Source organism: Cavia porcellus, unplaced genomic scaffold (assembly GCF_034190915.1).
Source record: "Cavia porcellus strain 051 isolate PalLab524CR breed Dunkin Hartley unplaced genomic scaffold, mCavPor4.1 scaffold_28, whole genome shotgun sequence".
Taxonomy (NCBI): domain Eukaryota; kingdom Metazoa; phylum Chordata; class Mammalia; order Rodentia; family Caviidae; genus Cavia; species Cavia porcellus.
In genome coordinates, this window is record NW_026947511.1 from 45781232 (window position 1) to 45808178 (window position 26947).

Here is a 26947-nt window from a genome sequence, read left to right on the forward strand (position 1 = left end):
TGGGCTTGGGGTCAGAGGGATACACACTCCTGCTGTGCCTGGCTCCTGTTCACAGCAGAGCAGCAGCCAGGCCTTCTACAGGGGGACGTGAGCTTGTGGTGCTGACCCATGTCCCCCCTTACTCAGGAGGAGGCAGTGCTGGCCATCAGCACATAAAGTCCCACCCACCAGTGCCGTGGGCAGCGGTGCAGACAAGGAGGCGCTGAGGGAGGGGCTCCTCCAGGGTCCAGCAGGGACAACCACACAGCCATGCTGCGCTGGGCAGGGGCAGGAGGGAGAAAATCCGCTCCAGGGAGACTTATGCGTCTTCTGGATCCTTTTCCTTCCCCATCCGCCTCTTCCTTAGGGATCCATATCCATTTCCCCACTCACTGGCAGCTGAACCTGGGGCTGGTTGGAGACGCCTCCTTTCCCTGGCTCTATTCTAGGCTTGCCAACTTGGCTGTACACTGGAATCATGGAGGCATTTTACAAAGTACACATGTCTAGCAAGGTGGTGGTGTACACCTGTAATCTCAGCCTTCTGGGAGGCTGAGGCAGGAGGATGGAAAGTCAGAGCCAAGCCTGAGCAACTCAGTGACTCAGACCCTGTCTCAAAATAAAAAATAAAATAAATAAAATAAAAATTAAAAAGGACTTGGGGTGTAGGTCAGTGCCAACGCCCCGGGTTCAATCTTCAGTATTGGGGGGTGGAGGGGAAGAACTCTAAAAAAAACTTAACAGGGCATGATGGATCTGTAATCCCAACACTCAGGAAGCTGAGGCAGGAGGATTGTTGTAAGATTCAGTCCAGCCTGGACTACAGAGTGACCTCAAGGCAGCCTGAACTGCAAAACTGAGACTCTGTCTCAAAAACAACAAGAAATTTTATATACATGGGATGTCACAGTCCACCCCTGGAGATTCCAATTTGAGTGGTTTGGGGTGCACAGCAGAGCTGAGATCTTTAGTTTTTAACTCCCCTGGTGACTGTAAGGTGCAGCCAAGCTTGAGAACCACTGCTCCAAAGCATAGCAACTCCCCCGGTAGGAAGTGGCTCCCTCGACACATCTAACCCCCACCCACTCCCCTGCCTGGACTCCAACAACCTCCTCCCAACTCTCCAGAGACAGCATGGACATTGGGTCTCCAGTCTGGGTGGCTCGGGGCGAGGGATCTGCACATCTGGGACGCTTCCTTGTTGATGCCACAGCCACAGGAAGGGAGAGGCCCTCGGAGGAGAGAGAGCCTGTCAAGGGAAGACAAAGGAGGCACCCGGCAGGGGCGGCAGCAGACACAGGAGAGCCCCAAGCAGCATCGGAGGTGCAGGTGAAGTGATGCCGGCTGGTGACTGTGAGGTTCTCAGAGGCCCTCAGACAAGTTTCGGCTCTGTGGTTAGAGGGAGACTTGGCTTGGAAGAGGAAGCAGAGGCGGGAAGGTGGCTCACTGGGCGGCAGATACAGCAGCACAACAGAAGCACGAGAAGATGCGCGCTGCGGCAGGTAGCGAGGCCACGGAGGAATGTGGGACTCCTTCCATGACTGACCAGGCCACTGAGTCGTCCCTGGAAAAATCAAGTTGGACCCTGCCTCTTAATCCCTCACATCTTACACCAAGACAAGGTCCAACTGCATCCACTATTTAAACAAAACCCAGCACACTACAAGAAGTTGTGTGCAAATATAAATGAAAACAGTCTTGGAGTGAAGAAAAGCCACGCACAACACTGAACTCACACAACTGTCTGTGGAAACCTGGAATTCAGGCAGCCACAGACAAAAAGGGAAGCTGCGCGTGCGCTGACAGGGAGGAGTCACCGAGCTCGTGGACCGTAAGTGAAGACCACGACCTGCAGAGTGGACGCAAAGAGCCAACGAGGGGAGGGAGGCTGCATTTCCTGTACCTGCGTAAAGCGGGCCCCACAAGACGTGGGGACACAGGCGCTAGGGGAGGAGGCGTAGGTCTGGGTCACTTAGCAGAGACGTTTTTCCCTGTATTTTTTTGAACCTCCTAAATTTGGAACTACAGGGCTGTTACTTTTGAAAAATAAGGGTGGAAAAGAAGAGGGCGTGATTGTCATTTGGGTGCCCAAGTGCGAGTGTTCTGAAGCTGAGCACACATCAGCCAAGAAGATGGAGAAGAATGCAGGTAGCCACTAAGGTCCCCCAGCACTGCCCCCTTCCCTGGGCTCAGCCGCACAGACCCCACTGGAAGGGGAAGACGGGTGCAGGGTCCACGGGAATCTAAGTTCTCCGAAACTCTGCTATAACACAGATCTTTTTTCAAAATAGTTTTTCGTTCTTTAAACTTTACCCAAAAAAAAAATCTAGCTTTCTGATGCCTCTTGAGAAGTGGGCAGACCTTGTAGCCCTCAGCTACCTCATTCATTTGTACTGCATGGCAGGGATGACGGTTTGGTCAGCACTGGTCCCCAGTGCACTCCTGGCGTTAAACTCGGGAAGTAACAGACCCAGAGGAGCTCCGGAAGCGCACAGGCGCCAGGCCGGGCCCTGGTGGCTGCCTGTAAGGCAGTCGCGCCCACTCGTCCCCCAGTTCTCTTCCGTGCCAAATGCCAGGCTTTGCATCAGCCACGTGCCCAGCAAAACGACCCACTCCCAAGCTCTCCCGCAGCCAGTGGGCACATGACAGAATACAAGCCAGTAACAGGTAAACAGCAGTCTACTGCAAAGGGCTCCTGTGAAAGCTATTCTTTCCTAGTAGACAGAGTTTTGTCCTTTCTCGCTTCCTGCATGGCTCTGGAATGCTGTCCCCAGAGGGACAGTGGCTACTGTGCATCAGGAGAGGACAGTGAAGAGGCAGGCAGAAGGTCAGAAGGAGCTGGGCCCCTGGAGCCTCAAGGAGGTACAGCACTGGCCCTGAAACGCCTGCCTCCAAAGGAGGCATTGGGCAAAAATAGGAAGCCTCCGTGTCACAGGCCTGTTACCTGGCCTCCTGCAGCACACAATGCAGATGGAAACAGGGCCTGCAGACACGTAGCGCAGCGGGGTGGGCACAGCAAATATGCCGGAAAAGGAGGTAGTGGTCACGGGCCGCTGCAACTTCTAGGGAACCAGAGAGCCCTAAAACACTTCGCAGAGTTCCAAACAACAAGCACTAAAGCCAGGGAAGAGAAAGCCCTGAGGCCGGGGCTCCTGGGAATGGACCCCGTTGTGCACAGGGGTGAGGGAGACAGGCTGGGAGAACAAATAGGTTTGGGACCCATGCTGTGGCAGTGGTGACAAGTGAGACAGGAGAAAACAAGGGGACCTGACGCCTGCTGTGGCTTGGCCCTTCACAGCCCCCTGCGGGCACTCGCAAGGCTTCTCCGGCAGGTGAGGGGAAGCCCCAAGCCTGGGGCCACTCAGAGGACCCAAATGGGAAGACAGCAGAGCAGGACCTCGGGGGTCCCAGGCTCCCTCTTGTTCCTCATAGCAGGCGCTGGGAGCCTCTTCTGCTCTGACCAGGAAAACCAGTCACAGTTTTGGGGTGCTAATGGCTGCCTCTTGAGCTCTGGTTGGAGTTTTAGGTCCTAGCTCCCTTGCTGATGATCCTCCCCAGTCCAGCTGTCTCTTCTGCTGTGACCTCTCCGGCACACCAATCGGAGGCGGGGGCAACTGTGATCCGGCTGTTCCCAGACCTGCATGTCCCTTGGGCTCTTGTGTATGTAGATGCTGCAGCCCGTCCCTGCGTTCTGCCAGGAGCTGTCCACTTACACAAGGCCCTCATCTTCTATCCACAGCCAAGGCCAGCCTCACCCTGTTCCAGCTTTTAGCCCAGCTGGGAGCGATCCTGATGGCCCAGCCCTCCTCTGATCCACTGGGCGCAGGCCCAAGGCCTGGACTTTCAGAGACTGCTGCCCTTCCCCCACCTGACTACCCTGCAAGGAACCCTGCTCTCCTCCTCCTCCTCTCTTTAGCCCTGTCACTAAGAATAGCACAGCCTGGCACTTTGCCTGAGAAGCCCCACTTTGTGCAACTGTGCCTGGCATTGGCAGCCTCCTCTCTTTACTCCCAGGACCAGGAGCCCTCAGATCAGTAGCTTAGCTCCCTTAAGAGGCTGGAGCCTCAGGCCCTAAGGGAGGACACAGGAAACCCCATAGTCATTAAGATATCCAGAAGTAGCAGAGGGGCCCTCACCCAACAGTGGGTTCTTGCAAGAGAATTCTTGCAAAGTAAGCCTACTGGCTCTGAGCAGGACCTGAGTCTTAGCCACAGGCTGGGTGCCTCATACATGGCGCCAGCTAAGACTGGGCCAGCAGCTGGCACATCCCTGCTTGCATGGGGTGCAGAGGTCTAGGAGCAGCTCTCAGCCTCAGCTTGGAGCCATTATTCTGTGTCCTGTGCCTGGCTGCTGGTCCCCAGCTGATTCGGATGAGAACAGCTTGGGCAAAGCTCTTCTGGACACTTTTGCTGGAAACTGACCCTCGTGTGCTAAAAACAGCCACATGCTCTGCACCTGCCTTCCTCTTCAGCTGCATCCTCCACATTGTCCCCTGAACACCAGCCTGAGACAACGGGGCTGCCTCCTCCACCAGCTGAGGCCCACTCTCCTTTCCCAGGAGGCTGTCCTAGACTCGTCCCCTCCATTCCTTTCCCACTGCACCCTGACCCATGCCCTCTGGCTCTGCGACTCCTGTACCAAACTGGAACATCTTCCTCATTGCGCGCTCCCTTTCCCAGAGAAAGTCCTGTCTGAGCACCTGGCACAGTGCCTCTGAGTGATACTCGATGTGTCCTTGTTGACTGAAGGAATAAATAGACAGAAAACATAAGCCTCCTGGCCCAAATCAAGGCCGACAGCTTCCTGACGCTGTTGTTTTCAAGCAGGAGCCTAAAGAGATGTCTTTCTATGGTCTGTTGGCCATTTCAGAACTTGGGCAGTAAAATGGTCAGTTCATTAGAAAGAAACAGCTTGAAGCAACCCCTCCCCACCCGGTGAGCAGCTGTCAGCGTGGCAGGCTCCAGTGGTCCAGGACGGGAGCCTTTGGTGCTCACTGGGACCTGCGCCATGCTGGACCTGGGGCACCGGGAAACCCAGCAACCCCTCCCCCGGCTGTTTTATTTTGTTGAACTTCAATATACATGAAAGTATGAACAGCTATTTTGAAGAGAATGAGAGACTCTACGACAGCCATTAGTGACTTCCCTATTGTCTGGTTTTGAAGACCTAAATCGCTTTCCTCATTCTGTTCGGATCAGTTTTTTTTTGTCTTTTTCCTTTTTATCGGTACCAGGGATCAAACTCGTGACTGCCTGCTTGCAAGGCAGGTGCTTATGCCGCTGAGCTAAATCCCCAGCCCCTCGGATCAGTTTTATACTATGTTGTTTTGTATGAATTCTCTGTATGTGAAGACATGGACAACTATTTGGAAGAAAACAAGAGACAATATGACCAACAGTGCAGATCTCAGGTCGTCTAGCTTTGGAATTTATGTCTCTTACATTGCTTTCTTATGTCCTATTTTGTTCTGTTTAATTTTACTCCCTTTAAAATAACAATGTAAAAAACTTTAAAAAAACATAAGCCTCGGTGGCAGGGGTTCCACCTGTGCTATTTGCCAGGTTGTCAGGCTCCCTGTACCATGGCCACCGAGACGCAGAACTCCACAGCAATTAACCCACCTGCTTCTCTGGCAGGCCTGGGGTCGAACCTGGCTCTCTTCCTCTTTCCCTGTGACTTGGGGAAGACGCAAAGCTCCCAGAGGTTCTAGTGCTAAAATGGAGGCACCATCACTGTAGAATGGGGAGGTCAGGGGTGGACTAAACAAGCATGTAGTAACTGCTCAATACAGCGAGGTGTGGTGGTGCACGCTGGTAATCCTAGAGCTTGGGGGCTGAGGCAGGAGGACTGCTATGAGCTCCAGGTCAGCCTGATACAAATTAATATGCACTAAGTGCCTAAGAAACAGGGACATGGCGGCCGCCGTCCTCACTGCTGGCTCAGCCTCAGTGACTGCAGAGCTAGTGCTGTTCCAGCTCTGGAAGTGTGTTTGAGGCCCAGGGACCTTGACAGATGCGGAAGCCCCAGGGAGCTGCCTCCTGCAGATGTGCAGGACTCCTTTCCTCAGAGAGGAGGACCCAAACCTGCCCACACTGCCAGCCCCTGCAGCTGACCCAGAGCTACTTCCTCCTTGCCTCGCCGCAGGGAGCACCGAGGGCTGGGGTCACGCGCACGTCCCCGGAAACTGCTGTCAGATGCTTGGCGGGGGAAGCCTCGGGTGAATGGGTCTGCTTGGTTCTCCCCCTTTGTGCACCAATGAGTACTCAGGTGCTGACCCAGTGCCCTGGGTTTTCCAGGCCAGTGACTCCGTGGTGCTCTCTGCTTCCCATTTGCCAGTCTGGGTCACCCCATGCTCCACTGGGCACACAAGAGCTGGGCTGGATTTGGCAGTGAGTCACCTGAGTCAATCTCCCCTCAACATCGGGAACTAAAGACAGGACAGCCGGAGGCCACCCAGAGACTTATAAATGACCCCAAGCACCAGGAAGAGGAGCTGGACCAAAACAAAAGCAAACTGGGGTCTAGAAGCCAGAGAATGTTCTGGAAAAGACACCAGAGGGAAGGGGGGGTGGGGGCCTCGGGATGGGCTGCAGCAGGGAGAGAAGCCTGGTCTAGCCCCCAACTCTGCTGGGAGCTCATGTGTGGCCACACTAGCCTCCAGGCTTCAAAGACAAGAACTGGGGCCTGGGGTTCCTCCCATGGCCAGGAAACTCAGTGGTGTGGAAACCCAGAAATGGCCTGGAAGGTACAGCCCTGAGGCTGCACACAGCGCCTGTTCCCTTTATTACAGTTTCCTGGGTTCCAGTTCTTCCCAGGGAGCACGGGGTACTTACATGCTGCAGGGAGAGGGGAGAAGTGTTTTGAATAGAGAAAACTAAGTTGCATAGACAGCCTGTGGGGGTAGGGAAAGGTCAGCCCACTCCAGCAGGGACCTGTCTTGCAGGGGGCTTCCAAGGGCAGGATGGTCCTGCTGAAGGCAGGGGGCGCTGCGCGGGGCCCTTCTCACCCAAGACCCCAGGGCTGGCACTGACATTCTCACCACCTCTGTTCTCCTCCAGGTTCCTACCAGCTGCAGCAAGCTGCTTTTATTCACTGGTTCAACAAATATTTGCTAAGCACCTATTGTCACACGCCAGGCCCCATTAGCTATGAAACTGACTGACAGCCAACTGTGACTGATGACCAGGACTCCAAAGGACAAATGCCCAGAGGAGTGTGAGGCCTGGGAGGGTCAGAAGAGGCTGGGGGCTGCATTTTAAAAACACACTGGCAGCTGGAGGTTGGGAGCTAGATGTGATTTTAGCTGGGCTCTGAGAAGCAAGGGCTACAGGGCCATGGCAAACCTGTGTCCTCACAGTGGGTAACACCAGTGAGCAGAACCAATGATCTCCGGCCATCTCCACCTCTCTCAGACAATCCGGGGAGCAGATGCAGCACTTCTTGCAGCTCCAACGGGCAGGGACAGCCACAGGCCTGCACCTGGCAGCACCACCAAACACCCACCTGCACACAGCCCGTGGGTCAGCCCCCTGCTCCAGGGCCTGCTGTCCCAGGCTCAGGCTGGCTATCACACTCACGTGTCTCTCAGTCTCTCACTCACACGTCTCTGTCTCTTCTTAACATCAGGAGGCCGTTCCAGTTTCCCGGCGCCATGCATTCATTCATCTAACAGACCCAGGAGCTGGGCAGGCAGGAGAAGGGGGACTCACAGCGGGGGGCCGGGAGGCAGGCTTGGAGACCAGCAAGCAGCTGTGCAAGAACACCCACAGTGAGGATGTGAAGGTCTGTCCTGTTCGAATTCAAGGGTCACGTCCTCTGCCCCTTCATTCTCCTGGTAGGGAACCAGCAGAGCTGTTCCCAGCATTGCTATTTGCAATCTTGAAAAATCAGGAAAGACCCAGCATCCAGTAACAGAGGAGTAGTTAAAGGGAGCCAGTATTCCCCAGCCTGGAACTCGGGCTGTCTTGGATTATACAGCAATTTGTTAAGTGAACAGCAGAGCACTGCACTGCATCGAGAGCCTGATGCCCATAAAAATGACAGAGGACAGAGCGGAGGTTCCCTGTCTGAATCAGGCAGTCAGCGATTTTTTGTGCATGTGTGATTTGTTTTTCAACTTTCTGTCCTGAGTAAGCATGACCTTTACCCGACCTGAAACAGCGTGTGACCCAGTGTCCCCTGCCCTCTGCCACACCTTCTCTTCCCAGGTTTTCTTCCCAAGGCTGCTCCTTATCAGTGTCCTCAGCTGGTCCCCTCGTGATTCTCTCCCAGTCTCCAAAGGTCTCTGTGTTCCCCATCTCCAGTCTCACCATGCCTTCCAGCGCCTCTCACATGTGGATGACACCCAAATTCACTTCACACCAGCCCCAGCGTTTCTGACCCCTCCACGTGGATGTGAGGGTCTCGTAGACCTCACACAGGCAAGGCTTTCTCATCTTGGTAAACGTTTCCAAATTGGTATGGTGGTGCATGCCTACAATCCCAGCTACTTGGGAGGCCTGTGGCAGGAGGATTGCTTGGGTCCAGAAATTTGAGGCCAGCCTGGGCAACAAAGCAAGACCCCGTCTCAAAAAACAAAATAACAACAACAAAAATCTTCCTGCCATCTGGTTGATGAAGCCAAATGTTCCAAGTCAGCAAATACTGTTGACCTTGCCTTTAGTAAATATGGGGAGCCACAATCTAATCACTGCTCCCCACACCCACTGCTATGACCTTGCCCAAGCCTGGATCCCACCCAGCCTGGGTCATTCTAACAGCACCCCCACACCGCAGCTCAGCTCCCCTTCCTGTGTTGCCCACTCCCCTAAGCAGCCCTTCAGCAGTGCGCCTCAGGCTAGGGGGACCCTTTCAGAGAGGCCCGACCCACTTCCCAGACCAGGCTGTACTTTTATTTTTGTGTTTCTCTTTTCTTCCCTTGTTCACGTAAGTTCCCTCTGCAGAGCCAGTGTCTTCCTCACCCCTTCACCCCTCAGTTTTCAGATAAACAGTTAACTGACACAGTTAAAAAAAAAAAAAAATTGAAATGTGAGTCTGAGTCTGTCTTTTGTGTGCACAGATCCCTCCAGGGGTTTCCTACGGCCAAGAAAGCATCCACCTTCCCAAGGTCTTTGGAGGCATGCCGCGCCCTTCCCGCTTCTGATGTCCCCTGCCTTTGCCGGGGCAGGCTGGTTCCTCCCAAATTATCTTGCTCCATAGCTGCCACCGGGCCACAGCAAATCCTGGCGCCCGCTCCCGCCCTGCTGCAGCCCTCCCAGAATGCTCCTCTCCTGGCGCTCGTGCTCAGACTTCCTCACGTGCCCGATGCTTGGTCTCTTCCCAGAACACAAACCCCACAGGACGGAGATCCCCATCTGTTCGGTTCACACGGATCTTCGAGTCTCAGAGGGGTGGCTGGCAGACAGCAGTCATTTAGTAAATATTTGCTAAATAAATGAACAGCTTCTTGTAATTGGAATACAGAGGCCTGTTCACTGCCAGGCCTCACGCAGCCCTCCCCGGGCTCCTGGCACTGGACCTGTCTCTCTGGCCAGCTCCAGACTCTCTGGAGGAAGAGCTCAGTGGGAAGATGACAATCTGGTGCAGGCACATGGCAGGGAGAACAGCCCAGCGCTGCATCAGGGGGAGGCTTGCTGGTCCCCAGCCAGGTGGCTTGGGGAGTGGGGGCCCCCGTCTCCTGCTGGCGCCTGCTATTCCACTGTTGGTGCTAGGATCCTCTTGCCGCCCAAGCCAACCCAAGATTACTGTTCACTGGAGGGAGCCTGGATGACAGTCCTGAGCTCAGACAGTGTGGGCAGGTGGTGACAAGTCCCCAGATCCTTGAAAGCTTTGGTCTCTCCAGCAGGAAGACAGGCCCAGCAGCTGGAGGCCTCAGAGAAAGCTCAGGGTCAAGGGGATGATCTTGAAATAAACCACCCTCATTACAGAAACACTGAGTTTCAAGAAAAAATAAAACCAAGCAGTATTCTGATTTTTAAAAATACGAACTAAAATGAGGGTGTCTCAGGAAGGGGAAATGCAGGCTCCCAGGCACGGGGATGGGGTGGGGGAAGGGGACAAACACGTGGGGTGGCAGGAAGGGGAAAGGCTGTGGGTCACAAACACACAGCAACTTCCCACAGCAAGGGTAAATTCTGTTGGGTTTACCCAACAGAACACAGCATGTCAAGAAGCGTGTTAAACAACATCCCAGGGAGCTGGGATTTTGGACTAGGCTCCTTTCCTGGGCCCCGAGGGACCAGCCTGGATCCAAAATGGACTCATGCTAACATTCCTTGCCACCAAACAAAAACCGTATCAAGACCTGACCCTCTGCGAGTCAGCAGGGTAACAGCCAGGTTCCCCAAGCAGGCCAGTTTTAAGTGGTGCGATAACTGAAGTTCCTTCTGCTTAAATCTACAAAAAAGTAACGTGATGTCAGCTGATAGGTTGTATTTCTATGGTCTCCCTGTCCCAGCCTCACAGGACAGGTAAGCCTGAAGTGGCCAATCTGTTTCCTGTTCTTTGTTTCTGCTTCCCCCTAAGCCCTTCTCTAGCTATCAAACCTCTCTCCTCAGTTCACCCCACAGGGACATTCTTCCTATCCGACAGAATGACATGTTACTTGCTTCTAGAATCTCAAAGTCAAGTAAGATCTTAAATTGTCACTCGGTCTTCCTGCTGAGCAGGTACCAGCATCACCACCCTTCACAGATGAGAGAACCACAGCATGGCAGAGCGGGGGGAGTCCCTAGTCCACAGGGCACAAGTGGGGGCCAGGGACACTCCAGTGTCAGGGTGGGGGCTCTCAGCCACTCAGAGCATTGCTGAACCTTATGGCTCAACAGTTCTGTTTCCTGTTGGATGTGGAGGTGCAGGCCTATAATCTCGGCACTTGGGAGGCAGAGGCAGGAGGATCACTGTGAGTTCAAGGCCAGTCTGAACTACAGAGTGAGACCCTCTCTTAAAAAAGTGGGGGAGGAGTTCTTCTGCATCCCACTTGAGCCCTCTCGCCAAACAGTCGCCACTCCTGGTCCTGTCCTGCCTGGCCTTGGGCCATCAGTGCTCTGCCTGGACTCCTTCATCCAAAGCATCTTCCCAGAGAAGCCCCTGGACCGCAGCCGCACGCGTCCTGGGAACTTGCGGCCGACCTGCTCCCTCAGCTCCTCACACCTCTCACCATGGCTCCCAACACTCCCAAGTGCTGAAACTACACCTCAGTGGACAGCTCATCCTATGAAGTAGGCCTACCCTTCCCTTCTGCCCTTTCCAAACGTGTCCTGCTGGTCCTGACTTCTCTGAGGCAGTTCTACCTGAGGCAGGACTGCACCCACCGGCCTTCCTTAGTGAAGATGGTGTGGCTCGGATGGAGTAGGAGATGCATAATTTACATCCAAATGTACCACACAGAGGTAACTTACTCCCCCCGCCCCCCCCCCCCAGCCAGGCTCTCACTATGTAGTTCAGGCTGGCCTTTAACTTGTTTATGTAGCCCAGGCTGACCTCAAAGTCACAGCAATCTTCCTGCCTCAGCCTGCTGAGTGCTGAGATCACAGGCACGTGCCAACACGCCCAGCTGGTTACTTCTGTTACTGCTCATCTGATTTTTTTTTTATTCTTTTTTTTTTTTTATCGGTACCAGTGATCGAACTCATGATCACCTGCTTGCAACGCAGGCTCTTATGCCGCTGAGCTAAATCCCCAGCCCCTGCTCATCTGATTTTTTTTCTAAATTTTCTATAATGAATGTATACTGTGTTTAGTAAAAAGGTTTTAAAAGCATGGTACTATCAATGATTTTGTTTTATTTTATTTCATTTATTTACTTTGGTAGCAGGACTCAAACTCAAGACCGTGCACTTGCCAGGCAGGCGCTGTGCTGCTGAGATACATCCCTGGGCCTGATCAGTGACTTTACAGAACAGCATGGTGGAGCTGAAGAAGCCATTCTCCAGATGCATGGTTATAATCCTCCCACGTGACAGAACGCTGCAGACCCGAGGTCCCATGGCAGGGTGGTGGGGGCACACAGTTGGGAGAAGACAGCCCGTGGCCTAGCTGTGGGCCACTGTGTGTCACCTGCCCAAAAGCACAGATAACCAAAGGGGAAGCAGCTGAGGGCAGGAGCAGGCGGGGGTGGGGGCCAATGAGTGCTTTTGTCTTTGTGCATGTCTGCAGCTTAGATTTTAAAAACAAGCATCAGGGCCAGGCGTGGTGGTGCCTGCCTGAGAGCCCAGCACTCTGGAGGCTAAAGCAGGAGGGTTATAGTGAGCTGGAAGCCAGTCTGGACTACACAGCAAGACCCTACCTCAAAGAAAGCAAAACGCCAAGCAGCAGTGTCTTTTCTGATAAGCTGAGGAGCAGAGCCGGGGATGCCCTGTGACACCCCTTGCCTTTACCCTAACCAAAGCTTCTTCGGGCTGCAGGGGCAGCTCAGCTTGCCAAGCCTGCCTGAGGGGCAGGGTTCCATCCCAAGCAGCACAGAAAGCCCTAGAGGAACAAAGCCTCTGGGGTCTCACTTGAGAGAAAGCAGCCCAGGAGCGAAGGGCAAACGTGGCTCCAGGTGAGGAGACCCAGAAGTCCTGGGGCCGGATCTCTAGGACATTTCAGGTCTCTGTCTGTTTCCTTGCCAACTGGTCACCTAGCCACCTGATTTCTATAGTCCCAGGTCTGTGTAATTTAGTAAGCAGCTGACAAGCATGAAAAGAAAGAAAGGAGAATAAAACAGGAGGATGAACGTCTCGGCAAGCGGGGAAGAGACTCTTCAGAGATCAGAGCACCAGCCGTGTCTCCCATCCAGGTCTCCTGGCATCGCGACAGGGGCCTCAGCAGGCAATGCCTCTGTGACAGCCCGAGAGGGCTCTTGGCAGGAAAGCTGGTGAATACCTGAGCTCCGGCTCCACAGGAGGGGTGTGTGGGACGGCTCAGTGATGACGCTTTTTGGGAAGCCTTGTGCTGGGGTCACCTTAGGCTCCCAGCCAGCCGGCTCACCCCATGGGTCAGGTTTGCCTGCATCATTGGCAGGAGGGAGAAGCACTCCCTGGAAGGAGGCGGCAAAGTGCCACTGTGTCCACTGTGCTGGCACGGGTGACAAGGGCCGTCTGTCTGGGAGTGCTATTCCCCTCTGGACATCTCTCTAAGAGACAGGCTGAGGGGGCCAGTGGCACAGCTGGACCCCAAATCTGGCCCCTTTGCTGGAGGTTCGAGGGTGGAGAGCAGAACAGGACACCTCGGTCCTGACAGACTCCTCATTCAACCAGAGCTGCTGAGCTCCCCAAAGCCAGTGTGGGATACACACTCTCTACTCATGCAGGACTTGGACACCGCCACCAACTGGGAAAAGAGAGGCCTGTGGACTGGTGATGGCAGCAGCAGGGCAGCTCCAAAGGTGCTGTCTCAGCCCTCCTGTGTGGCTGCTTCCTTGAGAATCTCCACCCAAAGCCTGGGGCGTCAGCAGCCCATGCAGGGGGTGTCTCTCTACTCACAGGGACCTCTCTGGCCAGTGAACCGTACCTTTCCCTGACCGGTGTGTCTAGTCCTCCCTTCCCCTAGGACCCAGGCTCCTGCCATCCGATGCCTGGATGCCTGGAGACTGGCCCGTTTGGTGCTTCCCTGTCTCAGCAGGTACAGGCAGGAAAGGTGCCAGCGGCACACCCCTCTAATACAAGCACCGAAGCATCCCTGCCAAGGGTGGTTGGGAGTGTTGACAGCCGCCTACCAGCTTGCCCCGGGTTGCCCACCCTCCTGCATGAGGCAGAACCCTGGGCACAGGGCACTTCCCTCCTCCCTCTCACCCAGCACGGCCCAGGAATGGTGGTGTCTCTGCTTGGTCCAGAGCACAAGGCTGACCTGGAAGAAGGCAGCTGGCACAAGGACCAGGGCACCAAGGCAGAGCTTTGTCTCCAAACAGAAGTGGGTTTGGATCCCAGCCCGCCACTTGCTAGCTGAGTGGCCCCGGAAGATGAGTGTTGGTTTCCTCACACGCACACCCTGCCTCGCTTTGCTGGGAGGAAGGAAGTAACCCAGCCGTAGTCAGACAAGAGCTGCCGGGTGCCTGGCTCCAGCCCGGCACAGGCTCCAAGCCACGTCCAACTGCATGAGATGCTCAACAGCAGCCACGGAGGATACGAGGAGAATAGCCACCTCCAAATGAGAGCAAGCGATTCCCACGGGCAAGGAAATGTCCCTTCCAAAGTTCTTGGTGGGAAGCATGCAGCACCTGTGTCAACTCCCCCAACATCCCAAAACATCACCTTAAATCTAATCGTTGGAAACCATCTGATACAAACAGGCATGTGGGGAACCAATGACACAGTGCCAAGTAAAGGCAGCAACGTGAGCCTCAGTGCCAGAAATATTAGGTCCATGGCCCCGCTTTAACCTCTCTCCAGCTCTAATCTTTGGGAACTTCTCAGTATAAGACACTGGTGGTATCACCCTTAAGTCATCAGCTAATTTTTACTTGGCATTCATTTTGCATTAATGTTATCTGTCTCTAACATTTCCTATTAGCAAATGTCTACATCAGACAGAGAACATTTCTATTTCTTGTTGATGACATAATCTACTTTTTTTTTCTTTTTGAGACAGGGTCTCACTATGTAGCTCAGGGTGACCTTAAACTCACCACATAGCCCAGGCTGACCTCCAACTTGCAGTGATCCACCTGCCTCAGCCTCCTGAGTGCTGGGATTAATGGCATATACCACTAGGCCTGGCAGCATAATCTGGTGTGTGTGTGCATATATATTTGGTACTGGAGGTCAAACTCACGACCTCATGCTTGCAAGGCAGATGCTTATGCCTCTGAGCTACATTCCCAGCCCCATATATATATTTTCATAGTAGGGATCGAACTCATGACCTGGTGCTTGCCAGGCAGGCACCTGTTCTGCTGAACTGAATCCCTAGCCCCATATATTTGTTTTGTTTTGTTTTGATTTTCTTGGTGGTACTGGGGATTACACTCAGGACCTTGTGTGTACCAGGCAAGCATTCTACCACTGAGCTACATCCCTAGCCCAGTCCCAATATATTTGTATGTGTAAATTTTGAAGACAGCAGTGGTGGGTGCACATCCATAATCTAACTGTTTGCAAGCCTGATGCAAATCTGAAGCCAGGCTGGACAGCTCTGGAGGATCTTGCCTCTAAATAAAATTTCAAAAAATGAGGTAGAAATACAGCTTGGTGCTGCCTGGGTTCAATCCCCTTTACTGCTTAAAAAAAAAAAAAAAAATCAAATCCAGGAGTATTGGTGTACATCTGTAATCCCAGCACTCAGGAGGCTGAGGCAGGAGGATCAGTGTGCCTTCTGGGCTACACGGTGAGTTTTTTTGTGTTGTTTTGTTTTTGGTACCAGGGATTAAACTCAGGATCTTGTGTTTTCCAGGTAGGAGCTTACGACACTGAGCTAAACCCCCACCCTACACAGTGAGTTTAAGACCAGACTGAACTACATAGCAAAACCCTACCTCAAAACCCACGAAACAAAACAAAGCCCAAGAAAACCAACAGAACAGACTTTTGAAACTTTATCACAGAAAATAATTCTTATTTTGCTTGCTTCTGCACCCTGACAAAATGCCCTTCACAGAACTGACTCTACCTGTACTGTGTGCAAAGGCACTGGCTGAGGCCCTAGGGGCGGGCGCAGGCTCCTGCAGAGGACCTAGTATCCAGAGAGCCTGTAGAGCACTGCATAAGCGGTTCCCACTGAGCAGCGCCCGGTGCGTAGCAGCTGCCTGTGGTTCTGCGCTGGGCCTGGCATACCCAGCACCCATGGGAACAGCACTCTGTTTGCACCAGCTCAGCTCCAGTTCTCTGAGGGCAGATAAGGGACCAGGACACGGCTGACCCTGACTGCTAGTCCCTAAGGAGTGGATGTCATGCCGAGGCCAGGAGCGGGGCAGAGGCAGAGGATGCTTCGGTTCCAAAGCTCGTAGGAGGGGAGAGTGGCCAAGACTATGAGAGGGCTTCTGAGTGACAGTGGGGAAGGCCGAGCATCCAACGTCTCGCCCTTCACCCCCAGTCTCCCGGGACGCCTGGCCCTCTTCTTGACCTGACCTCTACCTCCTCAGCCTTCAAGTGTCAGCTGAAAACACACATCACTTCCTCAGATGAGCCTCCCATAATGTGCCCCTATTGGGTCCTAGGTCTCCCCAGTTGAAGCTGTTGTGTGTTTGTTTTGGTACCTGGGATCACACTCAGGACCTTGCGCTTGCCAGGCAAGTGCTCTGCACTGAGCTAAGCCCCTGGCTGCCCTTTCTTGCTACTGTGTTTCACTTCCTTATTCTGGGGATGTGCTACTGAGACAGACAAGAAGTGCCGAACTCATTTCCCCATGCCAGCGGCCTGGGACACCTCACTGCAGTGTCCTCCCTGGCTGTTACACCGTCACCCTCCACTCTGACACGGGGTGCAGCCAGACAGGCAGCATGGCAACCCCCCCCCCCGGTCCCCTGGGGGCACCGAGTGAGGCTAAGTAGGGAGGGAGGGCCCCGGCCCCTTCCTGAGGCACCCAATACTCACAGCGGCTCTCAGTCCCACCCTCCCGGCCCCAGGCCTGCAGCTGCTGTCCTGTCCAGGCAGTGCTCCCAGCCCTACAGGTGAGTCTGGGGGCTCGTCCTGCGTGGGGACCCCACTGCTGGGAAGACTCGCTGTAGTATCCTGTCACCTGCCATGATTCAGGTCTCGGGCAACAAGGGCTCCCGAGGTCCTGTAAATCTGCTCAGGATTTTCACCCTGAGTCGAGTGGACAGAACTACTGCCCCAAATAAAGCAATAAACACTCAGAGCCGTTAGCCCGAAGGGCTTGGAGCCTGGCAACCAGCAGAGGCCAGTGGCAGAGACCAGCACCCGGTAGATACCCATGCTGTCCAGCACACTGGACAGTGATAGCCAGCAGAGGCAATGTCCAGCAGCTGCCTGCATCAACTGCTGGCACCCAGCATGACCTGGTGCCATGTGGTGCCACTCAGACCGCTGGCAGAGCTGTATGTACTCTGCTGATTCATGATTTCTATCTGAATCAAGGAAAGAAAAAAAAAAAAAAAAACTACAAACTAGGCTGACTGGCAACACTATTTGCTTGCTGGCTTTATTTGGGGGTGTACATTGCCACAGCTAGGGGGTGTAGCTGCTTTAACTTTAAATACAACCTCATGAAGCCTCGCATTTATCCGCCACCACAAAACCACCACTTCAGCACCCAGAAGGCTCCTTGAGCCCCTCCCTCACCCCCCTGTGAACGGCAACCACTCTGACCTCAGCCACATCAGCGGCTTTGCCTGTCGCAGGTCTGGTGTCGCCTAGTCTGAGACAGCCATGGCTGGCAGGTGCCGTGCAGCTGCTGCTGGTCCCCAGCCCCCACGGCACTGCTCACAGAGCAGGCAGGGAAGCACCTGCTGCGGGGCCACAGAGCACACAGCCCATCAGGGTCAGGATCAGGAGGCCGAGCCCCACCTCTGCACGTTGCCCTCCACCACAAAGGCCTGCCCCCTTCTCAAAACAGCCCTGGCTCAAGTTCCACCCTGTCGTAATGCTCTTCCACAGTCCACCCCAGCCTACCCCTGCAGCCCATCTCGTTCCCCAGTGGGAGCCTCTTGAAGGAGGGCTCTCCAGGAAACAAGCACCACCCAGCTCTTCCTCACGCTCATAGTGTGTCCTGAGCTGTAACGGTCGCCCGCCCTCCTGGTCCATCTCCCTCACGGGGCTGGGAAGCTCACAGCAGGAGCAGCATAGACATTCTTTAGGATACACTTAGATCTATGGCATTTTAATGTCCAGTTATGGGAACACTTGCTTGAAAATTATGGTTTTTTTTGTTTTTTTTTTTTTTCTTTTGAGACTATGGGCTAGTTCAGCTGACCTTGAACTCACTAGGTGGTTCAGGCTGGCCTCAAACTTAAGTGATTCTCCTGCCTCGGCCTCACAAGTGCTGAGATTACCAGCACCATGTGGACTTGAAAATTACTGGTTAAACTGTACATACCTTCGTGGACAAACCAGAAAGGCTTTTAGAAAAGAATGTAGTGGGGTCGCAGTGTGTGCTGTCGTGGAGACAGTCCCGCAATGCACTGCAGTGAGAACACCGAGGCATCAAGACAGTCTGTGCCTCCAGAGCCACGGGGTGTGTGGCAGGAGCAAGAAGAGGACAAAATGCTTGTGTCCGTCAGGTGCGCGTGAAGACACAGTCACTCTACCTTTAAGCCTCGGTCAGTCCTCTTTGGTCTTTCTCAACTGACTGTGTACTGGCTTTATATTGACAAACATATTAACTTCAAAATAAGCTGACATGAGGGTCTGAGGCCAGACCATCCCAGTCCTCCCCAGCTGCCCCGAGTCCCTCCTGAGGGTAAACTGGGGCAGCCGTGACACCTGGGCTCAGGCCCAGGAGCCAGCGATGCTGCACAGGCCCAGAAGCAGACATTCACCGTAAACTCTGAGCTCTTCTGGGCGCTCCACAGAGCCAGCCAAGGAGCAGCAACAGATGCGACCTCACTTGTTTGGTGGTCACAGCTGGGAGCTCAGATTTCAGGGTCACAGGGGGAGTGAACTACCCACCCTCTGTATGGCCCAAAGCTGCCTTCCTCCAGGGAGGCCTGGTTTCCCGCCTCCTGATAAACCCACCAACCTGAGGCTGGGAGAATCACCTCAGGGGGTCGCAGGGGGCCAGGGGCCTGCAGGGTGCCACCAGTCTTCACTCGATGACAGCTCCGCAGCACACAGGCAGGGCTCCTTGGGGACAGGAGCATCCCGAGCCAGAGGAGGTGGGAAGAGGACTGCAGCTACCCTCTGAGAGCCATGTCTGTCTCTTACATCTGCAGAGCAGCCCAGTCTGAAGCCTCACACTCAACTTCCAGGAGGTGACCTTCCAGGTCAACCTAAAACTCCTGCTGCCAGGTCAAAAGCGACGTGGATGCCTTTGCAACCTTCCTGGTTTGTGTTTGGATGGACTCATGGCAGGGCGCTGACCTGGACACAGACTATTATTCCTTGATGGCCAATACCACTCTCCCAAGAGCCAAATAAGCCAAGGCCCACACGAATGAGCAAATGAATGAGCACGCTCCCCCAGGTCCTCAGCGTGACGGCCCCACCACCGCAGTCACTGTCTTCTCTAAGAGACCCTGCTTCCAAAGCCTCCCCCGTCTGTGGCCGCGCTGATCTAAGTCACAAGCCCAAATGCATTATATCCCTGATTAGAACCCCTGAGAAGCTCCGGCTAGTGTCAGAACAAACCCCAGCTCCTGAGGGACAAGGCCCCTGGGAATCCGGGCCTGCCCCAGCCTCTCTGCCCAACACCCGCCAGCCTGGTCCCGACTGCCGGCCAACAGTGCTCTTCTGCCATGAGGGGGCCCGACCACCTCTCCTCATCCTGACCTAAGAAAGAGGCCTGGGCTGCCCATCCATCTCCGTCTTACCGTGGCAGTGGTCCTGCCCCTTCCTCCTGGGTGCTGTCACCTCTGGGTGCCTGCTCTTTGTCACCAGCCAGTACTGAAGGGCCCTGTCACTGGCCAGCTCCCCAATAACTGCACGCTCACATACCTCCACTGTGTCTGCCTCTGTCCAGAGCCTCTCTCAGTCCACAGCCTAAATACACATGTCCACACACAGCCTGTTTCCTCACGCCAGGCCATGGGCAGCCCTGGCGCCAGCATAGTGCCTGGAAGTGGTCCGTGCCCAATCTGCGCCTGCAGCTCACCACCACACACCTCGCTCCTGTCCTGCAGTCCTTACACCCCACTGCTCCTCACACAGGCAGTGGGACACCATCCCCCAGCCACACAGGCTAGGGCCTGTCACACTGGGTCCCCTCTCCTGGCCCTGTCACTGTCCAGGTGCAGGCCCTGTCCACCTGTCACTGAGACTGCCTGCAGATACCCCTTCACCTGGTCCAGCTGCCCCACTCCACCAGCAACACCCCTGCCCACAAAATCCCAGGCCTCCCACACTGGGGACAGCCACCACCCCATGTCCTAACACCAAGTGCTTCCCACACGGCTCTTACTCCCCATGACAACCCTGTGATGATGAGCTGCCAGTACCAGACCACGACAGCTGAGGAGACCGAGGCCAGTAGGGCAGCTTGCCCAAGCCACAGCCCGTGCTCACCTGTGACCACTCTCGAACCCAGTAGTCTTCTGTGAAACGGTCTCTAGCCTTAAGGGGGCAAAGCTGGGAACCTAAATCCTTGTGGTCTTCTAAGAATCTATGTGGTAGGCTTCCTATGAGTGCTCTGGCTTCCCAAAGGGAATAGCAGCAGATGCTCCTGCAACTGAAACGAGAGAGAAGTTCACCAGGCACGGTGCCCATCATCCTAGCTACTTGGGAAGCTGAGGCAGGAAGATCTCAAGTTCAAGGCCAGCCTGGGTAACTTAGTGAGACACTGTCTCAAACAAAATTTTTAAAAAGGGCTGGGCTGTAGCTCAGTACAAAGCCCTGGGCTCAACCCCTAGTACTCAAAAGACAGAAAGGGAGAGGGAAGGAGAGGAGAGGCGATGGAAGAAGGGAGAGGGAATCCAGGCCTTCCACACTTCGGACAGCCACCAGGGGAGGGAAGAAAGGAGAGGGAGAGAATACATGAATTGGTCCATCCAAATTCCTCAAATTCCCTGAGTTCCAAGAGGCAGTATCAATGTTTGATGCTCAATAAATGTTATAGTAGGTAGAAGTGGTATTTTTAACATGTGATTAGCACTGCAGGACACCAAGACTCCTGATTAGTCTTGGATAAGGTATGATAAACATTTAATTCATTTCATGGGACCCAGAGAAGGATTCACTGCACCACAGGGTTCCTTTTACGGTGCCAGGTGCTGGGTCAGGAAGGCCCCTCCTAAGGAGGACCCCACTTTGGGGCCAAGTCTCCTGGCAGGGCCACCACGTGGCCAGGAAGAAGAGGCTGTGGGCCTGGGCTCTGACTACCATCCCAGGGGCTCCCACTAAGCCACCAACACGCAGGTGCTGGGCGCCAGAGCTGAGGTCGGAAGGGAGGGAAGAATCAATGCTTTGGCTGCGGATGTAGCTCAGGGTGCAACGTCTGCCTGGCAAGGGTGAGGTCCTGAGTTCGATTCCTAGCACCAAAAAAACCAAAACAAACTGAAGCTTGATGACACCAACAGAGTGACCGAAGGGTGACAGCAGCACAGAGGGATGAAAGAGCAGAAAGGACTGTCTGGGGGACCTGGTGGCTTCTCTGACGTCCTTGACCTGTGCTCTGCTCTCACCCCCTTCTCTGCCACTGCACTCCACTCTTTATTCCTGGCTTCCCTCTGGCACAGGGCACTGGACTACTCCTCATACCAGCAGGGAGCAGGCGCGCATTCAGGCTGAAGGAGGGAAGCCGCATGCTCCCCGCTTACCCAGTACTCCCAATAGTCCTGCTCAGTGACAGACTCCCCGTTCTCTTCCAGGCAGCAACGATCCCCCTTAAATGACTCCTCAGCCTCCCCTGAAATTGAGGAAGGCCAGCAAGGGAGGCTGAGCTGCTGGGCGGGACCTCAGGAAAGATCTTTAAGAGGGAGCACGCGTTCACTGTGCCTTTCCTCCCTTCTTCCTGCCTCCCTCCTGGAAAGCTGCTGTGAGCTGGGCCCAGCAGAGACCAGCCCTGCACCAGCTCCCCGACCTCTTCCGTATCCCAAGCTTTTACTCGTTGAAGTCACTGTTACTTCTGGTCTAGCTGCCACATGTAATTCCCGAATAATGCAACTGTATAGCAAGGAATTCGCAGGGAGTTAGAAGGACCCTAGGTTGCTCAGGACGGAGTAATCTTGTGCAGTTCCCTGGAATGACAGACCACCCAACTCAGCTGGCATCCGTCCACGCGGCCATCCAAGACAACGTCAGACCTCCATTTGTTCCACTTTGATCTTCAGCACCAACCCCAGGGCCCACCAGGGGCTACAATTAGGTCATATCCTTCTGCGTGGCATTCAGGGAAGCTGAGACTGAGGCTGGAATGTGGAATGTGCATTCTTAGGACCAGAAACCGTTTCACTCTGCAGTATTTAGTAGCTTTTTTGGTAGCTGGCTTGCTTTAAGTCTCTGGCACCCTCAGTTGGACTGAGAATTGTTACCTCGTATCCCAGCCATTACTCATTCACACTTCTGTCCAGTTTTGTTCAAGTTTCCTGTGGTCTCTCCTTGCATCTGGATCCCATGCAATTCCCAGCCCCTGCCTCTGTTCAGCCAGGAAAATTCAGTGCGGTCCAGCCAACCAGCAGCCACCAAGTGCAGGGAGGACAGTCAGGGATTCAAGCTCCAAGATGCACGAGGCCCTGCTGGTGAAGGGCCTGGTGTCTGCCAAGGAAAATGTGCAGGGCCCTCACTGCTATAGAAAGGGACCTTACAGTAGAGAAAAGAGGGGGTGAGGGAAGGAGGACAGAAGCCAGGACACGGGCAAGTCCAGAGACAGAACAAACACAGCAAAAGCACAGAAACACGGAAAAACAGGTGAGTGACGTGTTCGTCACGTGGTGATGGGAGCAACGGTCAGGTTCACAGTGGGGCCACCACTCACTGCCCTTTCACAGGTGAGAAACCAGTCCCAGCAAGGGTGAAAATCTGTCTCCAATCCAAAGAGCTGGAACCTCCTGATCTGCTAAACATTACAGTACATGATTTGCAATCAGCTCAACTGACTGTAGCAGGACACTGGAGAGTGGAGTCCACACAGGAGGCAGACGGGCTGGACAGTGCAGGGCTCCTCACACCACACGAGGGATCTAGCTAGACCTGACCGGTGGACAACACTAGGTAAAAGAAACAGAAAGGAATCCTTAGACATACATCGAGTTTGCAAGAGAGAGAAATGGGGCCGGGGATTTAGCTCAGTGACGTAAGCGCCTGCCTGGCAAGCTTGAGGTCATGAGTTTGATCCCCAGTACCAAAAAAAAAAAAAAAAGAAAAAAGAAAAGAAAGAGAAATGTCCCCATGTGTGAGAAAAGAAAAGAACTAAGCCATCAACAGTGAGGGGAACAGACACCACAGTGAAACCACAGTGACTGTCGGCTTCTGTGCCACGTGTAGAGGTGTCTGATGTCTGGCTGTGGCCCTGAGCCCCAGTAGCAAGACCCGAGCTGGAGGGTGCAGGGGGCAGCACAGGAACACAGGGTAAAGGTGCCAGGCTGTGCCTGCTAAATGACTAAACTACCTGGTATGAACGTGAACTGACACTGCCAGAGTGGCAGAGGCCAAATGAGAGATGAACATGGAAAGCGAGCCAGAATCACTGTGAAGTCATGGCCCTGGCAATGGTCTGGTTGTACCACCCAAGGTCCATGTGTTAAGGGACTCCAGCCTGGGATGTGACAGAAGCTTTGAAAGGAGGGCCTGTTGGGAAGACACCAGGTCACTGGGTGAACACTTGAGGGGTACAAGGCTCCAGCGCCTTCCTGTCTCTCCTGCTTCCCGGCCTCCATGAGGGAACAGCTTTGCTCTACCACGATGTGCGGCCTCATCACAGGTCCAAAAGCAACGAGTCAACCAACCAGGGCAGAAACTTCCAAAATTGGAAGCTAATATGAGACAAGGTCTCACTAAATTGCTCAGGCTGACCTTGAACTTGTGATCCTCCTACATGGCCTCCCAAGTAGCTAGGATCAGAGATGTGTGCCAGCCTGGCAGCCTCTCCCTTTTTAAAGTTGATTACTCAAGCATTTCAGTACAGTGATGTAAAGCTGACTAATGCAGCCCTGTCAGAAGCAAAGGAGTTGCCCTGATGTACCCGTTCCCAACTTAGGACAGATACCCCAAGAAACAGAATCCCTTCTGGAGATGAGCCCCTAGTTACAAAGCACACCGGGAAATAACCCACCAAGAGGGCTGAGCATCAGACATAAAAAGCATAGCCAACATCCCACAAGTTAGAAATATGAAGACCGGGGTGTCCACACAGTCAGCTCACATCTAAGGGTTCCAGCAGCCAGGAGAGAGAAAACAAGAGGGTCAAAGAGCTGAGAATCTTCCACGTTTAAAAATGAGAATTAAGTGCAGGATGCTAATATGAGGGAAACTGGTTGAAGGGACACAGAAACTCCCTGTGCATCTAAATTTTTCTGAAACTTTCCAAAATAATTTTTAAAAATGAATCTTCAGATACAAACAGCATGCTAAATCCCTAACCAAGAAATAAAAACAAACAGCTGTACGTACTTTCAAATGATTCTCAACCAAAGTACATAGAAACTAAGAAAAACATTAATCGAATATAATTAAGGAGACTCTAAGTCTGACACATTTCAGAATAAAAAGATTAGGAAAAGGATGATTAAATACATAAGAACAGAAGTAAAGTAATTAATTTACAAATCAGTGAAGAAAATGCGGTTGATTGCTTGGGACCACAAATTCACTGTAACTGGTTTTGCATATTTCCCTGTGGGATGACAGGAAGGATTGGGATTACGGGCACCACCATCTGGGGTTCCCATCGACTCTTTTGAACATGGGATCATTTTTTACGCCTTCTTGAGTCATCTCAGGATTATACTCCTGTCAAGAGACTTCTAAGCCTAAGATTATCTAGGCCCACTGGAGTTTTTGCCAGCCCCACCCACCACTGTATGCAGCTAATAAATGGGGGCTGCTTTGGGAGCGGAGAGGTTGGATAAAGACACTGACTTTCAGCCACTGAAAGAATATTTGTCTCTTTTTTATTTTTCTCCAGGCATTCTAGAGACAGACCAGTGGGATTCTTGGCTGGGTTCCCCATAGTCTAACAAAGGTGAGGTAGAGAAAAATAGGCCAAGGAAGATTTCTTTTTTTTGGTCTTTTTCCTTTTTATCGGTACCAGGGATCAAACTCACAACTCCCTGCTTGCAAGGCAGGCACTTATGCCGCTGAGCTAAATCCCCAGCCCCCAAAATTTAAGGACTCTTTTTTTTTTTTTTTTGAGCAAGGAAGATTTCTGAAAAGTACTAGAAAATATAATTTATGTAGGTCCAATTCCAGAACCGTAATTAACTCACTTAAGATAAAATGTTCGAATTTAAAGCTGTAGAAAAAAAACAACCTGTAAAATCTAGCACATTCTGTTTACAGAAGAAACTTGTACACAGGATGACACAGGCTACAGCAATGTAACTGTCATCAGACTCAAGGGAAAACTGAACAAAATTCAGCAATCGGTTAAAAGAGACACTGGATGTACCCAAAAAATGTGCAGTTTTCTGTCAGGGGTGGTGGAGACGCCTGTACTCTAAGCACTCTAGGAGGCGAGGCAAGAGGATTGCAAAATAGCTCCCCCACCAACAATTTAGCAACTTAGTGAGACCTTGTATGGAAATCTAACAATATTTTTTAGATGGCTGGGATATAGCTCAGTGTAAAAGCCAAAGGTTCAAACTTTTGTACTGCTAAGTGGATGAATGAATGAACAAACAAATAATAATATGTACTTTTGTTTTTCTGTATCAGTTCAGAAAACAAATTTAATGGCTATGGATATAGCTTAGTGATAGGGCTCTACCTAGCCTGCATGAGGCCGTGGGTTTGATGCCCATTCCCAGGACCTCTTGTGCCCTTCTAGGTGAAGGTATCCCCTAAGCACTTACAGATACAAGCACTCACTGGTCAGGAAGTCACTTATTACCTGGTTTTTCAGAGAAGAATCTCAAGAACACTCATTAAGAATGCATGTAATTTTTTGTTTCTTTGTAGAAAAAAAATTTAAGTAAATAAATCCCAAAAGCAGCTGTACCCAAACTATGCCTGCCCCAAGGACAAACCATGACCTCTGCAGTCAACAGGTGTTTCCCAACCTGCCTGGCCCCCAAGTCCTGCTCCTGCTGGGAGGTGTGAAGAGGGGACAGGCTCCAAAGGCGTCTCGGCCCTGGCTTCCTGTAGCCATCCGGGTTCTGTGTACAGGGAAGAAAAGCTCTTTGAAAGCAGAAAGCCCTGCACCTGCAGCACAGACAGGCTTTGAAGCAGCAGCAGAGCCCACGAGCCAGGTGCCTGCGGCCTTGCCAGCTGGGTGACCACATCCACTGGCCAAGGCCACGGCTCAAGTTGCCAGCAGCCCAGGATCCACACCTGGCCACAGCAGCGTTCAGGGAAGTGAACAGTAATTATAATGCTGGCAAGGCTCCCATAAACCCTGCAGCGGTACCAAGAGCCACAGAGCTCACCGAACCAAAAGCTTTTCTGCAGTTTAGGGACAGGGCTATGACAAGGCAGAAAAGGCAACACGGAAGTGATCTTTCTGAGTGCCTCCTCCTTACGTGAGTCTGGGGACACCAGACCTCCTACAGCTATGTGCTCAGGAGCTGGGGTGTCAAGGTATCTCCACAGGAAGCTGACCCTTTATAATAATGACACCCGATGTATATTAAATGCTTGCAAAGAGTCAGGCTCCTGTTGCGCGGTTTATGGGCATCCTCATTTAATTCTCCCAATTATCCTCTAAGGTGTCCTATGGCTTAAAGGTCATGACACCTCCAGAACTCAGAGAGCAACTTAATCTCCAGTGCAACTAGATGAGGAGGTGATGAGCACTCATAAAACAGATAGAAGGAGCTAGCTAGGCTCCTTTATACCCTATCCTTCCGCCATGTGAGGTGCCCTTGGAAGAACAAGGCAGCACGTTAAATCTGCCAGTGCCTCTGTCCTCGACCACCCCAGACTGCAAAAATGTGAGAAATAACCTGTGAAGGATCCATTTTTGGGTATTTTCTTCAAGCAGCAAAAATGGTGTGGATCACTTATTCTCAAATTACAGAAAAGGAAACTGAGGCTCAGAGAGGCAAAGAACGCTTTACCAAAGCCGATGAGGAAGGCCTGAAAGAGAAGCCAGGTCTGATGCCAGGGCCCTAGCCTGGAGCCACTCTGTTGAGTGTGTGTCACCTCTGTGCGCGTCTAGACCACCACAGCCCACCAGCGCATAACCCACCCTCCCAGGGCCAGCACCAAGACGACCTGGATGTGAGCGCTGGGCTGCAGCGGCAGGAAGACACTGGCCAGGCTGCGTCTGAGTCAGAGCGCCAAAGCCT

General features: G+C 53.1%; 1 protein-coding gene and 1 non-coding gene across 3 annotated transcripts in view; one reads left to right on the forward strand and one right to left on the reverse strand.

Moving 5' to 3' along the window:
* The window catches only part of Ppard (peroxisome proliferator activated receptor delta), a 67158-nt gene that overhangs the window by 13850 nt on the left and 26361 nt on the right, over nt 1–26947 (reverse strand). Inside the window, exon 3 of one of the 2 annotated variants that reach the window (XM_013156813.3) lies at nt 20073–20235. The exons of the other annotated variant lie outside the window; for it this stretch is intronic. The gene's annotated coding sequence lies outside the window, so the exon portion shown is untranslated. The remainder of the gene's footprint in view (nt 1–20072; nt 20236–26947) is intronic. 2 annotated transcript variants of the gene reach the window in all.
* Nucleotides 4756–4891, forward strand: LOC111757976 (small nucleolar RNA SNORA2/SNORA34 family). Its single transcript, XR_002792229.1, has one exon. It is a non-coding gene; the product is annotated as a small nucleolar RNA SNORA2/SNORA34 family (small nucleolar RNA).